Source organism: Equus asinus, chromosome 8 (genome assembly GCF_041296235.1).
Source record: "Equus asinus isolate D_3611 breed Donkey chromosome 8, EquAss-T2T_v2, whole genome shotgun sequence".
NCBI classification, from domain to species: domain Eukaryota; kingdom Metazoa; phylum Chordata; class Mammalia; order Perissodactyla; family Equidae; genus Equus; species Equus asinus.
The window spans coordinates 80,911,822-80,934,262 of NC_091797.1; the positions used below are offsets into that span (position 1 = coordinate 80,911,822).

At 44.6% G+C, this 22,441-nt stretch overlaps 1 long non-coding RNA gene across 15 annotated transcripts in view; it reads left to right on the forward strand.

Moving 5' to 3' along the window:
• Window positions 1–21,750, forward strand: part of LOC123287650 (uncharacterized) — a 216,701-nt gene extending 194,951 nt beyond the window's left edge. For 4 of the 15 annotated variants that reach the window (XR_011505348.1, XR_011505346.1, XR_011505347.1 and 1 more), the window contains 3 exons: window positions 8,368–14,440; window positions 14,548–14,684; window positions 17,776–21,748. This is a non-coding gene — a long non-coding RNA (uncharacterized lncRNA). Of the gene's footprint in view, window positions 1–8,367; window positions 14,441–14,547; window positions 14,685–17,775 lie in introns of all 15 variants that reach the window. The other 11 variants (XR_011505353.1, XR_011505356.1, XR_011505358.1 and 8 more) reach the window with 11 other exon arrangements.
• Window positions 21,751–22,441: the final 691 nt, after the last annotated feature.

Genomic DNA, 22,441 nt, shown 5'->3' on the forward strand with positions numbered 1-22,441 from the left:
GTAGGAGATCCCGGGCTTAGCCTTCATAGGAAAGGACCTGGTTTGAGAACTAAGGGAGCAGAACCTGGGACCACGTCCAGCAAACTGGGTTTTGTCCACTAATGTCTAGAGACCAGGAAGGTAAAGAATTGATTTGACTTGCCTTGCTTTAAGACAGGAGAGAGATCATGGGCCATTCTCAACATACCCGATGGTTTCAAAAGTGAGAAATATACTGTCTTTCTGAAAGAAGTCCAGGAGGCAGGGAGCTGGGAACAAAGGGCTGCTTTTAGGAGAGACCCAATTACCAACAGCCTGGGCTGGTTGCATCTTTCCTGAAAGTGGTCAGAGACCGTGGAATTGGTCTACCCAGCTCTTACTGGGTTATGTTCCTGTATAGGGAGGCAGGGCTCTGCCAATAGGACAATTTGGACTCCTAAGTTTGCTTCTAACTCTGTGACCTTGAGAAAGTTAACTAATCCCTCCGAGCCTCAGTTTCACTCACTGTAAAATGGGGATTAAGATAGCTACTTATAATGAATATATAACATGGCAGAGGATATGCAAAGTTGCATCTCATTGAGTAACAGCCGTGAAATCAATAATAATGATTGTATTACTAATAATTCTCATGAAAAATGATTGCTTGGACAGGGGTGCAGGGCATCACTGGCACTGTGCATGCTATCTCTTGTTTGATGGGCAGGGGTCTCCTACCGCCTGTTCTTTGTGCCCTGGGCTCACCGTGGTGCAGCTACAAAAGCCTTACAAATTTCATTGAGTTGGCAGAGTGGTTTTGTAGCTTGAAAGAGGTTGTCTTCCTGGTGACTGACCTCTTACTCCTGGACGATTGAGATTCTTAGACTCTATTCTGGCTAAATGCCGACCATATCAGAGCCCAAAGCTCTCCTCTTGGAGACCCCCAAGACCTGCTTGAAGCTCTGTTTCCTTGGAGCTACAATCTACCAAAAGGGGAAAAAATGCATATATCATTTTGTATTATTAGGACTTTAATTCCACTTCTTTTATAGGGCTTAACCAAGATAGACATTTATTTCTCTCTCACTGCAAGGCAGTTTCCACTCTATAAGGCCATACAGAGACACAGGCTCATCCTCTCTTGTTGCTCTGCCAGCTCTAAGACCTTGTCCTTAATCACATAGTCTAAGACGGAACATGACCACGTCCAGGTAGAAGACAGAGGACAAGAAGGGGGAGGTATGACCTTCCTTTTATGTGTATAATCACTGGTCAGATTGGAGTCATGTGATAGGCCCAGTCACAAGGGAGGCTGGGTAATGTAGTTTTTATTCTCAATATCCATGTGACTAGCTAAGCATCAGGGGTTGTTAAGAAGTACGGGAAAATAGATAATGGCAGACAATTAACCATCAAGGTCTTAGTTTCCTTCTTGACAAAGTTAAGTAGCAAAGGTTCAGGCCTCAGCAAGACTTGGCTTGAATTCCAACTCTGCTGCTTGCTAAATAGAATAAACTTAGACAAACCTCATCTGCTCTGTTTTCTCAGTTGTAAATAACAATAATATCATAATAATCTCAACTTCACAGGACTCTTGTGAAGACGCATGTAGAATATCTATTGCCAGGCCTCCAGCTAGTAGCAAAACCTTGATTGGTGTCCTCCTCTCCTTGATCTCATTGTGCTCCATCCAGATGGTAGCAGCTCCTGGAATGTTTCTTGCATTAGCTTGCTACATGCCTGCTCCTCCCAGGCTTTGAGGTCTTGAGAACAAGGACCATGCTTGTTATCATTTTGGCATTCTGAGTAGGTTGCATAGTGCCTGGAACAGACTTTGTTGTTGTGTGCAGTCAAGTTGGCTCTGACTCCTGGTGACCCTATGAATAAGTGATGTCCACCGTGACCTGTCCTAAATAGCCCTATTCAGCTCTGTAGACTCAAGCCTGTGATTTCCTTTATGGAGTCAATCCATCTCATCATTGGTCTTCCTCTTTTCCTGCTGCCTTCTACTTTTCCAAGCATTATTGTCTTTTCCATTATTATCTTTCTCCTGATGTACCAAGTCCTTCATAATGTTTGCTCTCATGAATAAAGGAATGGAAAACAACTGTTGATGAAGCCAGACCTGACAGTATAGGGCCCATATATGCTGGCCCAAGATGGCACCCTACATGTGAGGTACTGCACTGTTTCCCACATGAGCTAACTCATTCATTCATCGTTAGTAGATGCTATTATTATCACTGTGCTTTTCAGGGACACAAACTGAGATAAAGAGATGCTGCTTAATTTGCCGAAACCCATACAGATATTAGGTGGAAGATCTGGGCTTTGAATCCAGGAAGCCCGGTGTTAGGATCCATGCTCTTCACCACCATGTCATACAGACTCTGCTTTGGGATAGATGAAAGATGCTTCGTTTAAAGATAGATTAAGTTGTGCTTTTTCATATTTGATTTCAAAGAAAAAAATCATCCCCATATCCTCAGTTATTAGAAGAATCATTTCATCTAATCTGGTGGTCTTCCTTCCTTCCTTCTTCCCTCTCTTTTTCTTCTGTCACAGAAGAACAAGTTTTTTCTCTAATAAATCACCATAACATATAAAACAGAACACAGTAGTCTCATATCTTACCTCCTAGGTTTCCCCATCACCTCTGCAGGTGTTTCTTAAACCAGTCCAAGATTCTATGAAATACACTTTGCAAACCATTAATTATTTCACCCCTTTTTGTACAGAGGGGAAAACAGAGTCTAGTACAAGAAAGGATTTGCCCAAGTCTGGATGAGAACTGTAGAAAGCATCCCGGTGCCCAGTTCAGTAACATACCCTATCAATCTCTGAGAAGGCCATAAGATACTTTCTACAAAGTCACCTAAACTCAAGACGAGGAGGTTACAGTTCAGTTACTGTGAATTACAGCTTCAGATAACTCAAGAGAACACATTGATTATTCAAGACTGTTGTTGTTAAGCAAAAATATATGTGGCCAATATTTGGAGTCAGGACATTTGTTGTGATCCACGCTCAAGAGGCAGATGTGTTGTTTATTCTACGGGTTTGCGAAGTGCCAAGTCCCCAGCAGTGAATAACTTAGTGACTCAGATACAAACCCCAAACTCCAAACTGGCTCGGGAGAGGTGGCGCTTGCAGAAAATCCTGCTTCATCTAGCCCAAGGAGCTGACCGCCCATGAGCCGGAAACAGACCTCAAAGCGGGAAAGAAACAGAAGTGTCCAAAGAAGAAATGGAAAACACAACCCAGAAGCAAAACCATGCTTCCAGAAAAACCATGGGTGAGCTGAGTCGAGGGTAGTATTCTGGGGTGGTTTCTCAAGGAGGCTGGGCTCCTGTGTTCTCCATGGGGGGATGCGATGTGAAGACAAGAACTGTCAACTTTAAAAGGCTCCAGAGAATTTGGATCCCAGAAGCATTATTAGGCTGTTGTCTTAGATCTGGGGGTGCAAAGTCCATGTCCACCCAGGCTGGGCAGGAAATGTACGCTAGTGAGTGAGCTGAGTGTAAGGTGACAAAAGGCAGTTAACAGTCTCAATGTTGTGAGGCAATGGGGAGTTGTGGGCAGTGTGGGGGACACGCCTCAATTAAAGAGAGCAGCGGCCGACCCCTACCCAATTTTTGCCGTGTGGAAATGTGGGTCCAGTGTTGACAGATGTTTTGATTTGTCAAAATAATTTAAAAACCTTGGTTTTCATGAGCAATCTGCTTTTAAAAACATTGTCAACTAGTGCACAGTTTTAAAAACAGTCTGGGAGTTCTCTGCTCTCCTTCATTAATGTGACCACTAATGGTGGCCATGGATTATCTGCTGTGGTCCCCCACTGAAGACCCTTGGAGCAGAGAGAGGACTTCTAATTCTGCCCCTTCATTCTACAGATGTCATCTTAAGTCACACAACTGTCATCTTAAGTCATCTTAAGTCACAAGACTGTCGTTGGCAGAGTTGGGATGAGAACCAGTTCTGAGTTCTATCTTTCTTTCCTTTACAATACAGATTCTAGAACAGTGTCAGTTTTCCAGAATTGAACAGCTGTGTGTACTGAGTAAGGACAAGCTAAGGCTCCTGCTTTCCATGGAGAAATCCTGATTCAAAGTGATTTAAACAATCCATGAAATTCTTATCTTTTGTATTCGGAAGATCAGAGAAAGGACAGGCTCCAGGTCCAATGTGAACATTGATATTATCAGGAATCTGGGTGCTTTCTGCCTTTCTGCTCTACTTGTCTCAGTTTGCTTCATCCCAAGATTCCTTCCTTCCATCTTTTTCTCCCCTCCTCCTTCTTCTTCTCTCTCTCTTTTTTTCTCTCCCGCTCTCTTTTTCCTCTTAGTTACAAGACTGCCAATGGCAGATGAGTCTATGTCCATTGTTCCATCTGGTAGGAGAGAATGAAAAGCCTTGAAACCTCTCCCACAGGCATGGATTATAGATCTTCTGTGCCAGCTGGTTGAGCTTCCTGTCCATTCCTAGACCAATGCCAGTACTCAAGGGAAAGCTGTGTGCTGGTTGGCTGGACTGTGAAATTTACTCCAGGAGTTGAGATGGGACCCTGAGGGGGAAGGGTTTGCATGTTTGTGACCGCCTTCTGCTCACCTGGATACCTCAGCTCTTCACGGAGCCCAATGAGTCAACCTGTGAATCTTCAGGATATCCTTATGGTAGGCTGGACTCGGGCTTTTCCACCAATATCCAGAAGCCTGGCTTTCTGTCTTCCTAGCAAAGCTAGTTTAAAGCAGGTCTTCTCAACCTTTAACTGCACCAGATTCCCCAAGGAGCCTGGTGAAAATGAACATTCCCAGTCTGCCATCCTGGAAGATTCCGATTCCATAGGTCAGAGAATTTGCGTATTTTACACTCTTCCCAGGTGATTTTGATTTGCGTGGTCAAATATCATAGTTTAAGGAATGCTTCTCTAGACTATGAAACCTGGATGGCCCACAACTCAAGAATATTCAAGAAGTAGCCACCAGTCATTACGGAAATGCTTAGACTCATGACAGGTAGAGTTTGAATCTGACGGCACTATAGAAATGTATCTTTTGCAACTATTTTTGAATTCTTGGAATCGAAAATTGCATCTGAGTTTCTAATCATGGTTTTCTGGAGTGTACTGAAGGAACCTTTGGAAAAGAGTGAGACCGTATTGGGAGGGTGATGGAAGGAATGTCATTTGTTCCTCCAGCTTTTATCCATATCTAGAATTATCCTTAGTGCATGGGTTACAAGATACTGGATGGGAGGTTGTCCTGATTGTAGTTAAATAGTGTAACCCTATTTGTGAGATTTTAGCCACTGAATGATTTAGGTTATACTTACATTAAACAAAGCTGAATCCCAAGTGAGAAAATTACTTCCTTTAATGCTTATTTAATCATTCTGATAACTCAGGGAGTTTGAGGCTAGCATTTCCCTCCTCTCTGTAACTTGCTATATCCATTTTTGACAAAGAGACAGCAGAGCCTGGGTTCAGAGGCTTGAAATTAATATCAATATAATTATATTATCTTTAATATAATTAAAAGCATCTAGCTGTCATTTAATTATATGGTTTTGCTTTCATCGTGTTTCAGACAAGAGGCATGTTAGATTAGGCTGACCTAAAAAAAAAAATTCCAGTGACCTAAGACAAACACAGTCTTATTTGATACTCACGCTGTTTGTCTGTCATGGATCTCAGAGGGGTTTTGCTCATGGAATAACTCAGGAACCTGGCTGATGGAATGGCCACTATGTCATATATTGTTGGCTCTCACGGCGGGGAGCAAGAGAACTTTGAAAGTAGTTTTCACATTGACTGTTAAATATTGTGGTCTGCACGTGACACATGGAACTTCTGTTCACAACCATTGGCCAGAACTAGTCACATGGCTCCACCCGACTACAGAGTCCTCATGTGATTGGGCCGGGGGGTGAAATGGAGATATTTGGTAAAGATCACAGATGCTCACTACACAACCTGGTTATTTGCTCTGTCTCCCAGCCGATGTTCTTCCATTGTTTTCTTCCAGATTCTGAGGGTCGGCACCTTCCCTAGGGATGCATGAACACGGAAAGGGCAGCCAGACGTCCACGCAAAACAGTAACGGGACAGCCTGGCCTTCCTCCTGGGTTCACACCCTCCCTGTCTATGTGACTTTGGGCAAGTCACTTCACCTCACTGGTCCTCAGTTTCCTCATCTGTAAAGTGGGATAATAATAGTGACAGCAGCAACTTCAGAGGGTCGTTGAGAGATTGAAAGGGTTAATATTTGCAAAGCAGTGGGAGGGAACCCAGTTTAGGGCTTCATGAGGCAAAGTTCTCCTTGCAGAAGCAGAGCCTACAGGAGGAAGTGCGCTCAGCCAGGTGAATAGGGTGGCAATACGTGTTCCAGGCAAAAGGAATGGCAAAGTGTGGGATTGTGGCGAGCTTTGATGAGCTTCCACCAAAAATTCTGGGTCGAGAGCCCCTTTGCATAAGTGTTTTGATGCTTTTCCTTTGGTGCCTTATGAGTGACGTTGGGTTCTTGGCTGTTGCAGAAGTCCCGCTTCTCAAGATGGGGCTCAGCCTTATCACCCAAGACCAGTTTTTTGAGACCTTGGAACTACTCTCTCCAGGTGGCCTGGAGATGACTGCCACCTGCAGAGTGGTAGAGAGGGACTTCTCTTAGATGAGTTTTGGAAACACAGGGACTAAGAAATGAGGGTTTGGATTACTTTAGCAAGTGAGTCCTTTTCAGAGCATAGAGAGCTGGGGTAGGGGTGTGTGTGTGTGGCAGGGCATAGGGAGAGCTGGTGAGGAAGAGGCGGGAAGAAATCCATGGGGAATTCTTCTAAAAGACAGAAAAATGCAGAGCTCTAGTTCAGAAGAGGTGGACCGTGACCTTGTTCATTTCACATCCATTTACCTTCCCAGGTCGCTTCGGCCTGGATTTGTTCACCAGGTGAGTGAGTTTCAGGAAACTGCTTTGAGCTCTAGTCTTGGCTTCAGCAGCCACCCAAGCTTGATGAGGCTGGTGGGTGGCACCGTGGCTAGAATGTCATTCACTGAGCAAACCTGACTTTCTGGAAAGAACTTCTGCTTCACTGCCAGGCAAGAGCAAAGCTTGCCACCGTAAGGAACCGTGGAAGTTTCCTATCCTCCAGGAATCATTAGTCAAAGAAGCATGATGCTGATTAATTAACGAATGCAACAATCATGGCAGGGTATTTGCCACTGGGACTTAACCCCCTACTATGCCTCAGGCACAGCCAGAGTCCCTCTCCATAGATGAGCTCATTTGATTCCCACAAGCTTGAAAGAGAAGCACGATTTTGAGAGGGAACCTCTGCTACGTCTCATTTGACACAGCTCATTGGAGGGAATGGCCATGGTGAAGTGTAAACTCAAAGTTCTTATTACTAGGAAACGTGTGGTAGTGCCCCAGATCTCTACCCTAATCCTGACTCTGTAACCCATCTCCTCACTCAAGAAAAAGTTTAAGGATTTAATATTTTACTGCTTTGGCCATGTCATTGGAAGGAAGATGTTCTGTATGCTGGTGCTGACATCTCCATTTTGAGATGAGGAAACTGAGGCTCAGAGAAGTCAAGTCATTTGGAGTTCCACAGTGGCAGAGCTGAGATTATTATTTTTTTTAAACCTTAGCTTTTTATTTTGACATAATTTCAGACTTGCACAGAAGTTGCCAAGAATCCCCGTCTACGCTTTATCCAGCTCTCGCAATGTTAATACTTTATTAGATTGGCTTTACCCTTTCTCTTCTTTTTCATTCCAAAGCATTTGAGATCGGGTTGCAGACTTAACGTCCCTTTACCTCTCAATACGTTAGTTTACGTCCTAAAGACAAGGATGGTCTCTTACATAATCACAGTACAGCTACTGAGAACAGGGAATTGCTATTGATACAGATAGAATATTAGTATCAGGTCTACAGACTTTGATTATATTTCGCCAATTGGAAAATAGTCCCAACAGTGTCCTTTATAGCAAAATGATAAGGAATAAGAAGGAGTAGAAGGAGGAGAGAGAGAGAAAGAGAGAGAGAGGGAGAGAGAGAGAGAAGAAAAGGAAAAAAAGCAAAAGCAAAGAGAAATTCTTGAATCACTCAGTGCCTTCAGTTGTCATGCCTCTTGTGTCTCTGGTGATCTGGAAGCATTCCTTGCTCTGTCTTTGTATCTCAGGACGTTGACAGTTTTAGAGTACAGGCCAATTATTCTGTAGAATGTTCATCAATTTGGCTTTGTCACATTGGATTTCTGTTATGTTCTTTTGACAGGAACACCCTAGAAATGATGTTATGTACTTCGCAGAACATCATAGCAGGAGGCACATGCCATCAGGATCGGTCCTGTGATTGGTGATGCTAGGTTTGATCATTTGCTTAAGGTGGTGTCTAATTTTTCCTTTGTTCTTAGTAAGTATCTTGTGGGGAAATACTTTGAAACTGTATGAAGATCAGAGCCAGGACTTTTCCCCCAGCAGTCCGACTGCAGAACTCACAATAATCGGCTACACTTACCATTTCCCCATTTGGCTGGCGTTTATTCAGGATTGACCAGGCGCTGTGCTGAGTAAGTTAAACCCATTATTTCTTTTCGCCCACCATGATTTCAGAGCTGTGAGGGTCCCATCTATCAGATTCATTCCCTCATCTACATTATGCCATATATTTCAGGACCCAGATGAGTTAATCACCTCTTGCTAAAAGAATTCTGAGAAAGGTGAGCTCCAGTTCCATCCTCTGGTCATAGAATGCAAACCAGGAGCTGCAATGGCTCTCACAGATTCCCGAGGAGCAGATGTGCCTTGGAGTATTAGCCAAACAAAACCCCTGCCAGAGATGAGAACTAAGAGGGAAAACCCGTGTGCATGAGACTCAGACAGGGCTGCAGGAGTGGCTTTTTATGAGATTTAATATTCCCCTTGCTGGAGACACATTACTATCAAATAATAAACAGCGGAGTCTATAGTGTTGATCTTTAAAGTAAATCCTATTGCTATTAGCTTATCTACCCAACTATTAAAACTAATAAAATAATAAACCATATGACACAGTCACTTAGCTCAATTCAACCCCCCCCCCCCACTTCAATTTTCTCCTTCCATGACTGTTGGTTTTTCCAGCAATTTCCTGCTTATCACTCAGCTATCTGGAACGTTTTCATGTGTTTGGATGACAGAGTTCAGTTGCCCTGGGATGTTTTTATACTTTTCTCTCTCTCTCTTTTCCTATAAATTGAACTTTATTCTCTTTTTACTTCAGTCTGTAATGTTTGCAGCCTGTCATTCCAGCAGGCAAGAATGTCTCTCCTTATCGGATTCAAGATCACTGACCTCTTGGGGTCCACTGTGAACTTGCTAAAGAGAAGGAAAAATGGCAAAAAAAAAAAAACCAAACAAACAAACACGCTCCATGTTAACTGGTGGTGGTGATGGGGAGACCCAGTACTCATTCAGGCTTCCTCTGGTCTGTGGTCTCTGAAAGCCTGGCAAAGTCATTTTATGAGCTTGGAATAGATCAGAAAAGAAAAGAAAAACAACATACAGAGGGATTGCTTCTTGTGTGAGGGTTAACTCCATGCAGAGTGAGAGCATAAGGCAGCATGTGAATAGAAAAAAAATCCTTGAATCTCTCTTGGGAGATTGTCTTATTAGAGACCAATATCTCATCTCTCCATAAGCCTGCCAGATCCAGTTTTGTTTCCACCCTTGAAGATCTCTTTCTATATTTGAGAACCAGAAAAAGTAGCTGGCTATAATTTAATGGCATGTTATATGAAAAAAATGTATATTGAAGGCCCAGCATGGCACTCAGCATGGCGGATGCTCATGCACTAGCAGGACATTGGAACTGGGTCTGACTGAGTGAGGACCAAATTCACCCTCACATCTCATACTCACTTGGGGGCACGCGCTCATGACTCTCGCTACTTCTGTCATCTCTCTCTGCCTCTTCCTCTTTGTCCCAGAACAGGTAGTTGGATTTCCTTACCATAACTATCGACATTAGACCATCTCACTGTGAGTAATTCTCCAACACACAGATCTCAGCAGGATGTGGATTTTACAGCTTCATTTGATTGATCTTGTTCTGGATTTAGTCTTCAGAGCATCTCCATGAGACAGTTTGACAGGAGTAAGAGACTGCTCTCCTGTCTCAGGGATCTTATATTCTGTTCTCAGTATCGTTCTGGGCAGAGTTCTGCCGATGATCAGGAAAGCATAGTATCAGGTAACAATCGACTGACTGAATGGTACTTTGACTCACTGCCCAAACCCCACAGGTCTTACACCTTCCCCTTTCTTTTAAATTTAGTGAATTTGTGTATGTCTGTGTCTGAATGAGGTGAGAAATATGTTATTCAGGTGAGAAGAAAGACGTGCTTAGGAAGATTTTTAATTTAGCCTGAGTACTTTTGTACTTTAAAAATGACCTTTCTCCACACCCTGCCCCCAATTGAGTATAGAGGAAACATACATTCATTCCAGAAAATACGGAAAAAGCGAGGTATCGGTCCGGGGACATGACTGTTAAGAAACATAAGCCAACTCTGACTGGCTTAAGCAAAACTTAATTTATTCGATGCACAGTCTGGATCTCTCAGAATTGGCAGGAGGTTTTGTAAACTAGGCTTAGAAAGTGGGAATTAATTATGGAAGCTAGAGGGGGCGGGGGAGAGAGGAGCACGGCTCCAGTGTCATGCTAGGAAGGTTCAGGTCAGCACACCTCTGCTGTGGTAAATGACCTGGAACTGCTCCTTCTAGTGCCTCATTCTCTAAGAGTTATGGACTGAATCGTGTCCCCCAAAATTCATATGTTGATGCCCTAACCCCCAATACCTCAGGATATGATTGCATTTGGTGATAGTGCTTTTAAAGAGATAATTAAGTTAAAATGGTGTCACTCATCCAATATGAGTGGTATCCTTAAAAGGAGAGGAAATCTGGACACACAGCGAGACACCAGGAATATGTACACCCAGAGAAAAAGCCTTATATACACACAATGAGAAGACAGCCATTTGCAAGCCAAGGAGAGAGAAACTGACCCTGTAGTCACCTTGATCTTGGCCTTCCAGCCTCCAGAAGTGTGAGAAAATAAATTTCGGTTGTTTAAGCCAGCCAGTCTGTGGTATTTTGTTATGTTACTCCCAGCAAACTAATATGCTAAGGGGGCAAAGTCTTAGGAGAGGACATCCGATTGGCTGGGCTGAGGTCACATGACTGTTTCCTGGTTGTATCTCTTGACTTCTGTAGCGAAACTTGGGACACCTGGAATTATCTGGCCATCAATGCACAACAAGGCAGAGATAATCCCTCTAAATAAAATTTGGATGTGGAGAAGCAGACACTGTTGATGCCTGTGGCAGCCAGTTTCTTTGATGGCCCCCAGTGATCCATGATCTTCACTCCCTGGTGTTCATACCCTTGTGTAGTCTCCTGCCATATTGAATCAGACCTGGTCTGTGTGGCCAATAGATTACGCCAGAGGAAACTGTGTCTGGCTTCTGAGTTAGGTCATAAACGGCACTGTGCTTCTCCCTTAGTCTCCTGGCTTGCTTACTCTGGGGTAGTAGCTGTCATGTCATGAGAACACTCAAGCAACATGTGGAGAGGCCCCGGAGAGGAGAAACTGAGGCATTCTACCAAGAGTCAGCATCAACTTGCCAGCCATGTGAGTGACCAGCTTGGAGGCAGATCCTCCAGCCCCAGTCTAGCCTTCGGGTGAGACTACAGCCCAAGCCAATCAAAACTGCAACATCATGAGAGACTGTGAGCCAGAACCCCCAAGCTGAGCTTGACCCACAAAACTGTGAGGCAAAGTAAATGTTTATGATTGCTTTAAGTAGCTGAGTTTTAGAATAGGTTGTTACTCAACAGTAGGAAACTAAAACAGTGTCCCACCCACCTGGCTGTTGCAGGTGCTATTGAGGTGCCTGGGAGTTGTGTCTTTCCCCGGTCCCTCACCTCCAGGATGGCCTGCTGCCAACATTTGACTGGTTCATGGGTACAAAGTCCCTTCTCCCTTATGTCAAAGAGAAACTGACTTTGTGGTGCAACTTGTACTCCAGAGCTCCCCGCAAGATCAGGCTGAAGTTACACTGCATTTGAAAACTCATCTTTGCTGTATTCTCCCTTCCCTATCTTGCTTCCCTCACTCCCTTCCAGGTTGAGAACACACTCTCCAGAAATAACCTGGACAAAAATTCTCGTCTCAGGTTCTGCTTCTAGGAAAACTGACCTCAGACGGAATGCATCTAGGGAGCAGCAGTGGATGCCAAGCAGTCAAAAACATTGTGTGACTAATACAGTCCATCCCTTCACTGACCCAACTTGAGTTTTTTCCATATACACACTTTTAAGTATGCTCTATCTAAACATCCACACCTCCCTGTACAAACAGAGACACAGTTTTCTTCTCCTTGAAGGGAAAGAATACATATCTCATCAATAAATGCATTTAACCAGAAGTTTGTGCTTCTTGCATCATGCTAAATCTTCTCCTATTCTTTTGTGACTCTATTTCAATATCTTGCAACCTATGAAATGGTAAATTTAATGATTACCAAGTGCCAGAGAGGGTGAAAGGGAGAAGAAAGAGAAGAAAGATTATTTAAAGTATATAAATATATATTTAACACACACCCCCACACAAATATAACAAGTTTCTGTGACTACTCACAAGGTTGTGGCTAGTATTTATTAATCCTACACTACCTACTCTGTATTCCCTGGTTGGGGTTGTTTGCCCAGTGAGGTGACCGAAAACTTTATTTCTCAGGTGGCTAAATCCTTGGTGTCCTTGCCCGAAAGAATTCGTCATAGTTTCCATTAACTTTGACCCCTGGATGGGGCTACATGCGGGTGGGAGACACTCAGGACATCACTTGAATTCCATTCACCTTCCTCTGGCTCATGCTGTGAATCAGAATTTCTATTTTCCTTTGACAGAGAGAGTCATCAATCCCAGCCTGCTGACACTATAAACCTCTCTTTTTTTTATTGGGACATATGAATCCCAAAAGCCAAAAAGCCAGCCTCACCTCCCAACTCAATGAAATCATCATTGAGTTCCCTCTTAGAAGCATCACACACAAGATTCAGATTCAGAGTTGTTAAAATCAACATGCTCAAGGTCACCTGATGGTAGAGGCTAGACTCAAACCCACATCTGTGTGATCCAAAGCTGGAGCACTGAGCTCTTTGACCACTTCAGTGGGTGCAAAGACCCTGGCATTCTACGTGGCTCTTGGCAGAAGACAAGTGTAAAGGTGTATTCGGAGAGAAATGGCTCCCAGGGTTGGGGGGAGCGTGTGTTGCAGTGGAACAATCCATGGCTTGAATCCCAGCTCTGTACTTATATTTATTCAATGTATTAAAAATTATTTAATGAGTCTCTTCTCCGTGGCAGGCGCTGTCCTAGTTACTGCAAACAGAGCAGCATTCTTAAGCAAAGTCCTGCATTTTCCTCCCTAGCTATTCGTCCACTGGCAAATTATTTCACTTCACTGAGCCTCAATTTCCTGACCTATAAAATGGGGCTATTAATACCTACTAGGTGAGAGAAGTCAATTGTTTTTGTCCATAGGAAAATGGGACCCATAATACCTGATCTTGCTGAGAGAATTAAATCAGACAAACGTGTACAGGCTCATTCATTCAACAAATAGTTATTGACCATCTACTGTGTGCCAGTGATGGGGCTGAGCTCTGAGAACACATCAGTAAATGAGGCTAATGTGGTTTCTGCCCACTTGGACCTGACATTGAGTGAGGTTAGACGTTGAGCGAAAAATTGCAACTGTGATGAGGGTTTCTAAGAAACACGCAACCAACTATGGCCATTGCTATACTTCTTTGTCATAGCCTTGCTAGCTCTCTTCTTAAAGGTCCCCGGGGTTCAGAGAGCTTATAATGCCTTCCTTGTTTGTTTCCTGAATCCCGAAAAGGAGAGTAAGACGTTGGTGCTGGAGCAGCAAAGGCAAGTAAGAGTTAAAATTGAAAAGTTCCTCAAAGGAACAGCAACCAACGTGTGTCTGCTGCCATGTTGGCTGGGTCTCACTGTCACTTTGCCATGAGTTTAGGTTTATGGAAAAAAAGTAAGCCCAACAGAGAGGAAGAGAGGAAGTCGTTTTTCCTACAGCACAGCTGAAAATCCCATCATTCCATGGAGTTTTTTTCCCCTTAATGTGCACAGTTTTTGGATGGATTTTGCTCCTCTGTCAGCTTCCTTTAGACGTTTTATTGTAAGGTGTATTTATGGACTCTGAAACCAGATATAAATGGCTGAGAACTAATTCTGTGCTTCTTTGGTTCTAGCAGAGTGTGCCCAGCATGGTGGCTGGTGTAGAGCAGATTCTTGGCAAATGTTGGCTGGATGAATTTTTGCCTGGAGACTTCAGGTCAATCACAATTTTCTGGAAGTTCCGTCCTGTTGACTCATCTTGTTCACAGAAGAAAAAGGTGTCAGTCTGTCTTTCTGCATCAGTGAGTTTGTTTTTGGTCTGTCAGGGTAGGAACACATCGGGGTTCTCAGGTAATTAATGGTTGAGGTGCACCTGCTGGTTGTAAGTCATTGCATTCGTGTTTTACAGGTCGGATCCTTGAGATATTTAAGAAACAAGGAGGTGAAGGCATCATGTCCATTGCCTCCTCCCATAAGAAGAGGTTATGAATTTATTTTACTTCGACCCCTAATTCATTTCCACGGAGATCATGCTTACCAGTTGCTGTAAGTCTCTCGCATCCGCTGAGATGTGTCTGTCTTCTTGTTGGCTAATGGTTTTGTCATTAGTCTGATGAATAGACTCAATCTAACATTCTTCAACTCCGGAGTAGGAAGAGATTCTCATAACTACCCTGCTGACCCTGTCATCTTACAGGACAGAAACCTTCCAATTGGGCTTTCATAAGGAGACAGACTAAATGGGTGAAGTGTCTCTTTTTCTCTGACCAAGTCATTTTGGATGGAGGGAATGCAAAAGTCACCTTCTAATTTGACGACTGCCCAAGAAAGTAAATTTCGTTTTTAGTGCAGTGGTTAGAATTTGTTTGCTAGAAGGAAGTTGTAAGGAACCAGTGTGTCTTGCATATCATGGTCACCCCAAGCACATGATAGATATATTTATTGAATAAATAGTTATTGAAGAAGTTGAAAAAAATTAATGAAAGGGAAAGAACAAACAAGGATATACACATAGTAGATACTGTCCAAATACTGATGAATAAGAGAAGAAAGGAATAAATGAATAAATGAATGAAAGTAATTCCCAAAGTGAAATAACATTAAATGGCTGAGTTTGAATGTATGAGAGAATTGCAGAGTGTCTTCCTGTGAATAATGGTGCCCTTGACGGTCTTCCCGCAATTTGCAGAGTTGGTTTCTCAGTGCCCGCCTTTGTCCAATGCGACTCATTCCTTCTGACCACAATTGTCTGGAACAGGATTGGCATCTAACCCAAGGAGACAAAGGAAAATATCTTCCCCGGGAAGAGCGGAGACTGAGATTCTGTCTTTGCCTGTTGTATTTACTGTAATGTGTTCATGTGGCTACTATGGGGAGCCGTCTTTCCCTCACCAAGAACATAAGGAAGAAGGAAAGATGGTTTTCCATGAAGCAGAAGAATAAATACAGAGAGAGAGAGAGAGAGAGAAGGAAAGTGTGAGTGAGCACTAGAGAAGAGAAATGGAGAAAGATAAATCTCTGGATTCCTGAGATTCTTCTAGTTCCTGGATATAATCCTGAATCTTTATAATTTCCCCAACGTTTTTGCTCCAGTTAGCACAAATTGATTTATGTCATTACACCCCAAACAGTCTTCACTCACATGCCCAGAAATGAGACGCTCTAGATCTCATGGCCTTTGTGCAAAGACAAAGACTGGATCTCTTAGCAGCCCGGCCACTTACGGCTCCCAGTTCCCTTCCTGCTTCTTCATCCCTTTGGATTTAAAGATGAAAAAAATAGAAGAAGGAGGAGAAAGAAAGAATGGAACACCTCTGCCCTCATCACTTGAAGCTGATGGGTGAGAAGTTGCTTGATTTGGTTTCCATTCAGCGCTGAGGTTTGTCTTCCCTGCTTTCGGCATGAGTCTCAGTTGCTTTATCTTGGCTCCTGGTTGCTCAAGAGGACTGAAGGGTGTCCAGGGCAGGGCTGTGGTATTTGCATTGGCTGTCAGAGCTGCTGGGTTAGTAGAAGGGCCTGACCTCAGCCTTCAGTGCATCAGACATTTGCTCTCTGGGGTTCCTTGCCCTGGCGATTAGGACAAAAGGCCCCCACAGTTGAGTCTCAGTGAAACCTGATTGGCGTCTCCTAGAAGTGTTGTGTTTTGTAGCGCTACCACTAGGGATCATGGGAAAGAAACGGTTCTTCTTTTCTCCCTTCTCCTCTCCAGCAAGGGAAGCTGGTGGTTTTGGCTGCGTCGGTGGAAAAACAAATACCCTTCCACAAATAAGTTCTTCTCACAGCCTTGAATTAGTGTTGGCAAAAACACCTCCGCGTGGGGATTCCACAAAGGCACAAGCCAACCACACCTTGAAGAGAGAGGACCTCAAAGAGGTGGGGTGGACGGGTTGGGTGGAGTGGTTTTGGGGCAAAGGAGGCAGTGAGTGTCCCTGAGAGGAAATGTCAAAACGAAGAGCTGGGAAGGCACAGAGAGACGAGGTCTCCTGGCAGCTTTCTCTGGATCAGGCCGGATACTTTCATTTCAACCGGTTTCTTAGGTGTTGGCAAAGGCATCGTGAGTCCTAGCAGCCAGCAAATCCATGGCTGCCTGGGAAAAGCACAGTCGTAACAAAAAGAAGAAGAAAGGAACTTGCTTTGCGAATGAACTTGCAGACCCTGGAAACTGCACATAAGGGAAAGTTTAAAATAATGGCGCTTTGATGGAATCTCTTTCTTCAGCCCAAAAACACACCTCTTTTTTTAGCATCGTTAAAAAGTTGCTCTTCCTCAGCATCACTGCCACCCTTTGCCACCCCGACCCCCTTGGCTGCCCTTTTCCTCTTCCAGCCCTCACCAATCAGCTGGGGCTGCCAGTCTGAAGGTTGGGGCATGACATATTTGCACCATGCGTAAACACCGCTCGCCATTAAGAGCTCCATCTAATGAGAAACAGAGCCATGGAGGGGAAGCTTCAAAGTGGTTAACGGAAGGAAGTGCCTGGAACGAAATCCGACTTGATGTCCCAATTAATACGTCCCCTAATTCTATTTCCTGCCCTTGCGGGCTTGCAGCCGCCTCCCTCTAATTTCTGTGGGAGACGGAGACTCGGCTGATGGGGAGGAAGGAACCTGGAAATGGGGCGGCTTCACGGATGACTTGATACGCAGGCAATGGGCATATTAGGACAAATTAGAGAATTAAGGAGGAGGAAAAAAAAGAGACAACGACAGTCAGAGGAAATGTCATCCCGAGTAATAGTATTAATGGAGACTGGGACTCTGCTGGAGAGGGTGGCTGGAGAAATTGAGAGCTGAGAGCGCCAGCCAAATAGTTTTTTATTTCAGCCTGGGAGAGAGGAATGGTTGCCAGACCCTTTCCTTGCTGCTCTAGGACCTTGGGGTAAAACCAGCTGTGGGTCTGTGCAGGAGGATAAAGGGCAGGTCCAGATCTCAGCCAAGAGCCTGTTGAATTTAGATGAAGCCTTTGCATGCAAATAAAGTTAAATAAGACATTAGCCCCCGAATAGTCAAGTTAGAATAAGTGGTGGTCTCTGTAGGTGTTAAAAGCTCTTTGTACTAACCCTATATAATCAGTTTGAAAGTCCACCATTCAATGGCTCTTTTCAGTTAAGCTGCCCTCTGTATTGTCCCTTCCAAAGGCAGATGCTTGTGGAGGATAAAGCATCTCTGATGCACTGGGATGAAGAGTTTATCAGAGGCATTGGACACCCCAAGAGAACTGGTGACCAGGAGACCCTCGCCTACTCTGGGACAGCTTGAGCAATCTCCGGGTGAGTTCCCCGACTCCAGTCTCTGCATTACTATAGTCTGTCCTCAGCCCACCTTGCACACATCTGCCTCATGATCTTTCTAAAATACACAGCCCATCTTCTTACCACCCGCCCTTAAATATCTGGTGGGGCTCTGCAGAACCTTTGTCAGCAGGTCTGACGGCCTTAGCATGGCATTCAAGGCCTGTCGTATTCCAAATGGGCTTTCTCTGGAGCTGTGCCTTCCTCTCCTCTCCTCCTGGGCCCCTGTTTCCCCAGCCTAGTGCATTGCTTCCTTTTCTCTAGCTGTGCCCATGCTGTGCCTTCCTCCAGCTTTGCCTGCTTCCTCTTCTGTGCTTCCTCTTTATCCATCAAGTCTAAGTTTAAGAGTGCCCTGTGGCATTGTAATAGTTTGCTTTTGTGTCTGGCTTTCCTAAGAGGATGTCCCCCAGAACATGCACGGAGGACAGGACCAAGGGTTTAAGTTTCTTGACATTCGCTATGTGTGACATAACATTTGTTGTGGTGCCATGGAGTTGATTCCAACTCCTAGCAACCCTGTGTATGGCAGAGCAGAACCCTGCCCGGTCTTTTTGCACCATCCTCTCACCTTCTGGCGCTGTCTCAGGCAATGGTCTGCTGCTATTCACAGGGTTTTCATGGCCAGTTTTCCAGAAGTCGGTGGCCAGGTCCTTCTTCCCAGTCTGTCTTAGTCTGGAAGCTCTGCTGAAATAGGTCCACCATGATGACCCTGCTGGTATTTGAAATCCCAGTCACGTAGCTTTCAGCATCACAGCAACATGCAGCCACCACAGTATGAAAACAGACAAACAGGTGGTGTGGTTCCCTGACCCACGGATGAACCCGGACTGCGGCAGTGAGAGTTGAATCTTAACCACTGGACCACCAGGGCTGACTCTGACATAACCTAGGGGCTCAATAAATGGGGAGGGAAAGGAAGAAGGAGAAAAGGAAGGAAAGGAGAAAGCAGGAGATAGAGGAAAGAGGACGCAGAAGGAACAGGAAACATCTAGAGCTTGCATTGTCCATGGCCAAATTTTATCATTGTGTAACAGACAGCCGGTTGGACAAACGATCAAGTTGAGTTCCATTTAGAACGTATTCAATTTAAGCAAATTTCCCAGGCTACACAATGTAGCTGGATTAAGAGCCTATGCTTTGGAGACCTGGGTTCAAATCCTTCTGCAATCAATCAGTCATTGGGGAGGGCACTTCTCCTCTCTGAGCCTCAGTTCCCCTATCAGTCAAATGGGAAAAAGATGCTCATGAGGATCAAACAAGGTAAAGTACGTAGAATGTTTTGCCCAGTGCCTGGTGCAGAGTAAGTGATCAATAAAATTTAATATCCATGAGAGTTGAGCCTGGGAACTCTGCCATCCTTTCAGACCATCTGTGGTTCTCTCTTCCTCCTCTTACTGGCCTCTTCTGCCGAGGCCCTGCCCCTTAATCTGAACTGTTCACTCTTCTTGCTGCCAGGATAGACAAGCCAGGGAGTGGCCCCAGCATTCATGCCAACAGCCACTGGCATCTTGGTTACTGGGGAACAATATCGTTGCTGTGACTTGGTTCTTTAAAGGATCTGATGTCTGCCACAAACATACCCAAACAAAAACCTCCTGAGTTACATCATTTGCTTGGGAGAAGAAGTGACAGCAAAAATGTGCAGATCTGAGATCTGATGCCTCTGTTCTTCCACTGTGGTTTGTCAGCCAATGGGAACCTAGAGGAGCTGCTGAGACCACACATGGGATCTTTTCCATCAAGATAAACCTCTACACCATCCAGATTCCTTTCCCTGTGTTCTTGGGAGCTGGTATTCCTGTCTGGAGCAGAAGTCACCACATCCTGGCCAGACAGTGCCTGTTGATGTAAATATTGATGCAGTGGCCCAAGAAATCCAGGTTGGAATTTCTCCTTAGGAAATCACTGAAGACAAGGAGAATGACCCTGAGGTCCATGGAGGATGGCTTCAGAGTGGGCCAAGGCTTCATGCAAGTTATTCTCCAAAGGGTTGAACTGGGCACTGGTGTCATTGAGAACTTGCTCAAGACAAGGCCTTCCCATTTGGATAGCCCATGGAGGTGTTCGAGCCCCATTCATTTCATTATTGACAAACTTTGATCAGGGATCAGAGAGTCTTCCTCTTCTGGCTATCTTATGACATTTGAAGAGTTCTTCCTTCTTTTTAGCTCCCAGTCCTCTCTGATTATTGTACTCTGCTGAGAAAATCCACTTTATTTATGATTTTGTCCCCTTCCAAGGACAGTTCACATCCAAAAACTGGTGATGCAAGAGAATAAAGTCCCAGCCCCTTGGCCCTAACAGAAGCATCATCTCACCTTCAGAACTCCCATGGGGTCAGCTGAGGCCTTTGTTCTGACTGCATCACATCTCAACTTCTCCCTCTACCCAACTCTAATTCCTTTCCTTCCCTTCCACCCCTAATAAATGTCCTGCACATTCATCCTTAGCCGGGCATCTGCTTCCCAGGGAACCCGCAACAGCAAGGTCACACAAAGGGAAAAGGGCCAAGATGAGGCTGGATCCAAGTGCCAACACTCCTGCTCATTCAGGAGACCCCTGGCCCATTTCCGAGTACTTACTGGGTGCCAGGCACTGAGCCAGGAACTGGGGATGAAGTGACAAGGCTCACAGGGTCCTTGTCCTCATGGGTCCATGTCTGGAAGGACCACAGACACTGAATTTACAGTTATTTACAGAGGTGATGAGTTTTAAGGAGGAGAGGTACCAGATGCTAGGGAAATAAATAACAGGGGCATCAGACAAATTTAGAAGATCACATAAGGCTTCCCAGAACAGAGATGGTTGAAGTAGGAGCAAAGGATGATAAAGACAAGTTAGCCAGAAAAAGAACAACTTGTTCAAAGAACTAGACATTGGAGGGGGCATGGCATGATGGTGGAAATCACAGGACTCTTATAGAGAACAGGGAGCATTGTATGGAAAGAGCGTGTGGGGCATGAGGCTGTGGCTTGGACCACTTTGATGATCAAGAAAGCTCTAGACTCTCTATGGTATGTGGCCTCCAAAGATGCCCACTGTTGAGGACTTCATCTCTGAACATACCTGATGTTCCACCCAAACTTTGAATCTAGGCTGGGCTTGGGCCAGGGCTAGGCCAATAGAATGCAGCAGAAGGGGATGCTGTGCCAGTTCTGGACCTCGTCCTTAAGAGGCCTGGTGGATTCCACTTTTACTTTGGAAAGTCATTCATCAGGCCATAAAGAAGCTCACGCTACTACTGAATGATGAGATACCGTGTGGAGGATGAGAGGCCACATGGAAAGTACCAGACATGGGAAGACTTCTTCCTGGACCTTCCAGCTCAGGCTGGCCACCAGCTGAAAGCCATGAGTGAGCCCAGCCAACATCACATGGAGCCAAAAACCCATCCCACTGTGACCTACCCAGATTCTTGACCCCCCAGAATTGTGAGAAATAATAAATCCTTGTCATTTTCAACCTTGAGGTTTTGAATTGATTTATTATACAGCAATAGCTAAGTGAAGCCTTCTAGAAAACAATCCCAGATACACATCCATCTCCAACAGCTCACATTTACCCAGTACTGACAATGTGCCAGGCTTTGTGCTATGGGCTTTTATAACTTATTTCATTGAAACCTCACCAAAAATCCAATGAAGGAAGCATTTATGTTCATTTCACAGATGAAAAGGCTCAGAGCCAATGTGACTTCCCCAATTTGCATAGTTAGTAAAGTGGAGGGACACGGACTTGCACCCAGGCAGCATGGCCTTGAGGCCTGCTCCTTCCATCACTACATTGACTGTTCTTGTATGAGCAAGGGGTCAACAAGACCTGAGCTAAAGCCTGAATCTGTAGGAAGACTCATCTGTTGATGGCAGACAGCACTGAGTGAAGACTCATATTTTTCAGACAGTAATCCCCCCATCTCAGACTCTTCCATGGCTGTCCAATGCCTCTTCAGATACCTGGCTCCTCACTCAGGAGAATTTATCCCACGAAAATCAGGATAGGGAGGTATGGACCCCAAACTGCAGCTAGAAGGATGAGCTTGTAGCCCCAGTTCTGCCTCCGACTTGCCAGCAGCCCTTGGGGCATGACTCCTCTATCCTTGACACCTATTTCTCCATCTTTAAAATGAGGACATCGTTTTCCACACACTTCCAGCTTTGTCATATCGGCAAATGACCAAATCTATTACACACTTGTTTTGTAAATCATTGCACACTTGTAACTTAAATAAGCCTTGTCCAGAACTTTAAAATTTGTTGAAGATTTAAAGTGCTGGTTGTAGATTTTTTGAAAACGCCCGAAAACAAATCTATAATTTTTTCAAAACATCCATTGGTTGCCACCAATAATCATGCCATGTGCTGCAGTGACGTGGGTGCTACTTGGGAGGTCTGGGGGTAGGTGGTTCAGATGGTCATATTGTTCTTGGTGAAGGCAAAGGCCTGGGCAAAGGAGTGGGTTTCAAGCTTGAGTCTCGCTAGACTGGCTAACTGTCACCTCGTCAACAAAGATGCTT